A 6,246-nucleotide genomic window follows, 5' to 3' on the forward strand; every position below is an offset into this window, starting at 1 on the left:
AAAAAAAAAAAAAAAAAAAAAAAAAAAAAAAGAAAGAAAGAAAGAGATACAAACACACTTGGACATTTGGGGCTTGACCCAGAACCCATTGCAGTCAGTGGAAAGCTTTCCAAACATTTCCGAGGGCTTTGGATCAGAGTGGCATCTCCTATTTATTCTGGTATATGCAGCATGAATATTAATTGCGGGGGTTGTGTATACAGGTTATAAATCTTGCTGCTCTCACAGAGGCTGCCATTCACCAGCAGCTCACAGTGCTGAAGCTGTTCTTGAGATCCACAGAATGTTTTGTGATGGTATCTTGCTGTCCACAGACTTATTAAAATGGGGATATGTCAACACTGCAAGCAACATTGTGGTATAGTAAAATCTGAGGTTGTTAGGAGCAAGCTGGATTGGAGACAGGAAGGAGCCCATCCATACCAGCATAGTTTGTTTAACCCCAGTTCTTGGCTGAAGTAAGCAGACTGCTCTGGGCTAGCAAGTTGTCTCATACACACCCTGGGCAGTGGGCTGAGATGTAGGCACATGCTAAGAAACAGAATTTGTTATAATTAGCTTATATTTTAGTACTAACTAGCTAAACTAGCTAACTAGCTAACCTGCCTCTAACTATGTTAAGGAACTTGTAACTTTTGGAAAGGAGTCTATTTTTATTTTCTTTGTAGATTCTGGATTTAATGTGTTCAATCTTTGTATCTGCTTGGCAAGCAGTATTCCCTCTTTTTCATCACTGTTTTAACGTATAGAAAATTCAAATGAAAAGCAGCAGCATCTGAAACTGAATAAAAATGCACTTGAGTTTCTCATTTTTGAATTAAGCTCTAACAGAAGCAGTTTAGTTTGAGCAGAGGCCTAAATTTAAGTAAGTGATTCTGTTTTGGACTTGCTACGATATGTAAGTTCTCAAAATAATTTTGTAAGAATGTCAGTCACTTTTTAGGACAGGGGAACAGTCCCTTCTTTCTAAACTTCTCATTGGCTTCATCTTGCTGGTTACGTTCAATACACTGTGAAATGTATCAAAGACAAAAGGTAAAACTGATATCTCTTCACTGTGGTGCCTGTCTCCTCAAATACATTTTCCCATCTCTGCAATTTGATTTGTACTATTCTTTTTTAGGTGCCAATATTTGTAAAGAATGGGAATAAAACTCCCTCTTTGTTTCTGTCATGTTGCTTGCGCTCAGTTGTTTCTTTTCAGTCACAGCACAGTGTGGTTCAAGGACTTCAGAAAAGAACAGTAGAATGTGAAGAAGCATTTTTTTTCCTACAGAAATAAATACAGAAATTACTTTGGAATATTAAATTGTGATGTTTTGCTTAATGCAAGGCTACACCGGAGCAGAAGTCCCCAGCAGCCTTGGGCATGAGGTGCCTGCCTTCTTCTCTCCAGCATGCAGTGGGTGGGTGTGATATCTGCTGGTGTTCTCTCCCAGGTTAAGCACTCTGTATCCCTCAGTGTTGCAGTGCTTCTCCATTAAAATATTTCCTTAATATGTGAATCTTACTGGGGGGAAAAATCTGGGGAGAAAAAAAAAGAAAAAACAGAGGTTTTAAATGTCACCGCATAGTGTAGAACCTGGAGATCAGTAATGCTGTTGTTGTGAATGCACCCTCCTGGTAGTGTAGTGGAGCATTCTCCAGCCTTGTGTTCAGTGGGGCTTCTTTGTATCCAGTGTAATCGTGCCTCTTCTGCTGCTGGAAGACCTTTCTGACAGCTATTTGTTTCCTAAATCTGTTAAACTAATCTCGCATTAGCAGGTTTGCATTGTTGCAGCCTGAGACAGTGGTTCTGACAGGGGCATGGCTTGTTAATGCATTAAATGTCATGATAAAAGATTGCTTTTGTTAAAGATGGGCATTTTTTTTAAGATGGAGTACTGTACTCTTTTTTTTTTTTCCTTCTGGAGACACTGATGTGCTGAACACTTGCATTTCCCTGGTGTTTGCTTTTCTTACATTTTTAATATTCTTAGGAGCCATTTCTGACTGTTTTGAATCTAGTTCTGTAAAGCATTCATCTATTAACATGGGAGCATTTAATAGATTGATGAATGAACTGTTTATGGCAAGAGTTTAATTATTTTACATTAAACAGTGAAACACTCAGGGATGGCGACCAGCATAAAAGAAGCACAATGGAATGGAAAATCAGACTGTGAGATAAAAAAGTCTTATACTTCCCAGATGTTGATGTGTTAATACCTATCACCCCAGCCCTGGTCACATAAAGAAATAAAGAAATATACTGCCCTATTAAGAGCTCCAGAATCTCCAGTGAGATTAGTTTTCATGACATGCATCAAAAAAGTGATCTGTGCGCAGACCAAAACCATAGAGATTGTGTATTACTGAAAAAAACATTGCTCAGCTAGAAGGAATCTTGTGTTTTACTCCTTTCATGATAAGTTCCTGCATCCATCCTGAAATAACTCCTTCAAAATATGACTTTTCCAGCTCCTGTTGTGTCACTGGAGCCTGCATGTAAGCTTCCACAGTTGCTGTGCCAGCAGCTCTGAGAATGGCTCCCAAGGACAATATAGAGATTCCAAGTGTGGTCCTACATATTTTCATAAGAAATTTCACAGTGTTAAGATAAATGATGGTACAACTGTCATATTGATCTTATAGATCTGAGAGGCAAACTAGACTCTGTGATGGAATTGTCCATTTCAGGTACTAGTAAGAGTAATTACCACAGGTTACCTTAACAAAAGGAAGTCCAATAACTTGCCATCAGCATTTCCCTCTTTCCCAGCTCTTTCTGTCCACCCACTGATGTCCAGAGGGTCATTCCTTAGAAAAGAATAATTTGTAGGCTGTGTGGCAACATACTCGAAGGTTAAGTGGGTCAGTGCTGGCCAGAAGCCTGCATACACATCTTTGAGGCTATAGGTTACAACGCTGTCTTGGAGAGACTATCGCAAATATGGATGAAGTTGTGCATATACTTTTATTCTGGAGGATTAAGCTATAAGGCCAGCTGCCTGTAGAAAGCTGGCTCACGTCACATCACTAAGAATCTAGACCTAATGATTTGCTCAAATTAGAAAAGGTAACTGGGACCTTTCAGTAGAACTTCCATGTCACAGAATCATAGAATGGCTTGGGTTGGAAAGGGCCTCAATCACTGGTTTCCAACCCCCGCCACAGGCAGGGCTGCCAGCTGCTAGATCAAGTACTAGATCAGATCACTCATCCAACCTGGCCTCAAACGCCTCCAAGAATGGGGCCATCCACAGCCTCTCTGGGCAGCCTTTTTCAGCACCTCACCACTCTCTCAATAAAAAACTTCCTCCTGATATCTAATCTAAATCCACCTCCCTTTAGTTTAAAACCTATGCCCTATGACTATCTACCCATGTAAAAAGTTGATTTCCTCCATGTTTATAAACTCCCTTTAAATACTAGCTTCTTAAGTGTTCACCTTAAGAATATCCTTCTTTTGCAGGCTGGAGACCCAGTAAGTTACGAGTAATGACGATTTTTCTTAATAGCTTTGAGAAATGTAATTAGAAGGAAAGTGTTACCAGGCATTTTCTGTGATGGTATCTCTTTTTTTTCTTTTTTCTTTTCTTCTTTCCAACCCTTTTCTTTCCCTGTGAAGTTCAGTTCAGCCAAAGTCAATGAGCAGATGATGTAAATTAAAACTGTCTCCTACATGCAAATTATCATGCTTCAGGAACTTTAGTTTTTCACTATTGTTTTGATGGAGTCATTTAACACCTATGTTTAGCAGATGTTAAATGTCAAATTTTCAAAAGCTCAGTATATTTTGCAGTGAATAAGAAAGGATGAAAAAGACATGGACTGAGATGCTCCAAGATACGTAGGCACCTCTGCTATGGAAATACCCATGTAGAGGACTACAAGTTCATCAATGTATGAGACAAAGAAGTACACCCACGTCTTATGTTGAACCCCTGCAATATGGTCAATTTACTTACACTGAAAAATTTTAGTAGCATCACAAAGTGAGAACAAAGGCTTCCTGGCATTTTCAACCTGGCAGTATCATGGTTGTCCACAGCAGTACTGAGAGCCAGTGCCATGTCTCCTGCTTGTGATGCGTTCTCTACACATGTAGAATGCCAATATCCATGCACCTTTAGGTTGGATTTATCCCAGTCTCTATCAAGGCTGAGGCCAGATTTCTGCCCTTGTGTATTTTAGCTTCAATTTGGCTTCATAGGTTCGTGTTTTTGAAAAGTAGAAGGCATCTTGCCTGTCAGAATTTCAGAGCTCTCAATTAGAGTGTTTAACAAAAGCACTAGAGTTAACTTTATTAATTAAAGTAGTTATAGATAAAGAGAAGGCTTTTATTCGGCTTCTCAACTTTTTATTTTTCACCCTTAATTTTTGGGATTAGAAAAGTAACTTATGTGTGTGTGTGAAGCAGAATGCAAGAAACCCATGAGGACTTCTTCTTCTGTCTAGTTAAAGAAATTCACTCCATGGCTTACATCAAGCATTTTCCTTTACATCCCCATTGAATTTAGCCCATTATCCTCTGAAAGAGGAAACAAAAACACTTACATTATAAACTTGTTCATGGCTAACTTAATCTTGAGATGATTAGTATAAACGAATTTCGAAGGCTGAGATGTAAAGCAAACTTGCCAGCCCAATCTTTTTAAAGAGATGCAAGATTTGTATATATCAGTAATAGTTTATGGCTAAATCATAACAACTACAAGGGATTCCAGAACATGTGTAGCCTGAATAAAATGATCTAATAGCAGCTGGATCTGTTATAATCCTTACTGAAGACAATACAACTATTTATGTGAAGAAATAAATAGATTTTAGCCTGTTAACTATTGTACTGGAACACTTCATTCTTTCCTGAGATATGCTTCCAATTTGATTTAATATGTATGTGTGCTCTAGGAAAAATATACTTGATATTTTAAATATGGTACAGGGGACACAATAACACAAGAAAGATAGCCATCTGTAACTGCAGCTAGATTATACACTCCACATTTTTTCTTCTAAACTCTTTCCTTTCTATTTTGAAACAATTTCTGCTGGCTGTTCTTATCTTTCCTCTCAGTGTCTTTCCTCTCAATGTCTTATTCCATTTACTAACTCTCCCTTGACAAAGGAAAATCCTCTTTTGTTTTTCTGATGATCGGTTCTTTAAAACTGAGCTTGTAAGTCTCATTCATTTTGCACAACTTATCCACTGGGTAACTTGAAGGTGAATAGTTCTTCTCCCTCTGGAAACTACAAAAAAGGAAGCTGAATTTTTTCCTTCTCTAAGCAAGAGGAACAGAAAGAAATCTCATGCATTGTATGAGACCTGGAGACCTGTGCACAGATTATGAGCAATACAGCATAAATTTCTGGCTTGAAGCTAGCTTCCCTGCTTGTAAACGACGGGGCTTAGCTAACAGTCTAGCCGTAGATGTACGTGTTCATTGCTGGAGAGTAGGACTAGATGACCTTCAAAAGTCCCTTCCAAATAAATGATTCAGTGTTTCTAACATAAAATTGCAGTGTCCCTTTAGCAAAACACAGGATGTTCCTGCATGAGGTAATGCTATCTTTATTTCACATTGTGATTCTTTACTGATTTGCTATTTTAATCTATAAAGCATCCTCTCTTGCAGGCAATTAGATGGCTTGATGACCTCAAAGTGAACCATTCCTCATTCAGGGCTTTGTTTTACAGACAGCAGTAATGAGCTTAGAGTAAGATTTGTATGATTAATCTGGTGTTGCTGATCTATGTATGATACAAGAGATACCTATGTGTGAGTGGCACTGTTTGAAACTGCATCTGCAAGTAAAAAGGTGTCCTTTCATGATGGAATTGCCACCAAATAATGACAGTGGCAGTGCAGCTTCATCCAACCTTCTGGTAGTTGGTGACAATTTGTCATACTCTGCCAAGTGCCAGGGCCAGTTAATAGAAGGTCAGCAACAAACCACTTTTGAAATGATTTAAGTGGAACCCTAACTCTTCAACTATTAGTTCCTCCTTAAAACATCCTTGTTTGATATGGAGAAATTTATCTGTAAAACAACATTTTTTCATAGGGAGAAAGCATTACCATCAGCTTCTGACAATAGAAAAGGAAGAAAATAAAGCAGGATGTAGAAGAAACAGAAGCTCAGGTGAAGATTACCTTGACTTCTGCCTTTTGAGATGGAATTCTCTGATAGTAACTATTTCTCGGCTTCTTAGGGTTAAAGAAGATTGAACCCTTGACTCAGATATAGACCTGTATATTGTTG

Source organism: Lagopus leucura, unplaced genomic scaffold (genome assembly GCF_019238085.1).
Source record: "Lagopus leucura isolate 7727_CA_CO unplaced genomic scaffold, USGS_WTPT01 Super-Scaffold_100008, whole genome shotgun sequence".
In the NCBI taxonomy this organism is placed as follows: Eukaryota; Metazoa; Chordata; class Aves; order Galliformes; family Phasianidae; genus Lagopus; species Lagopus leucura.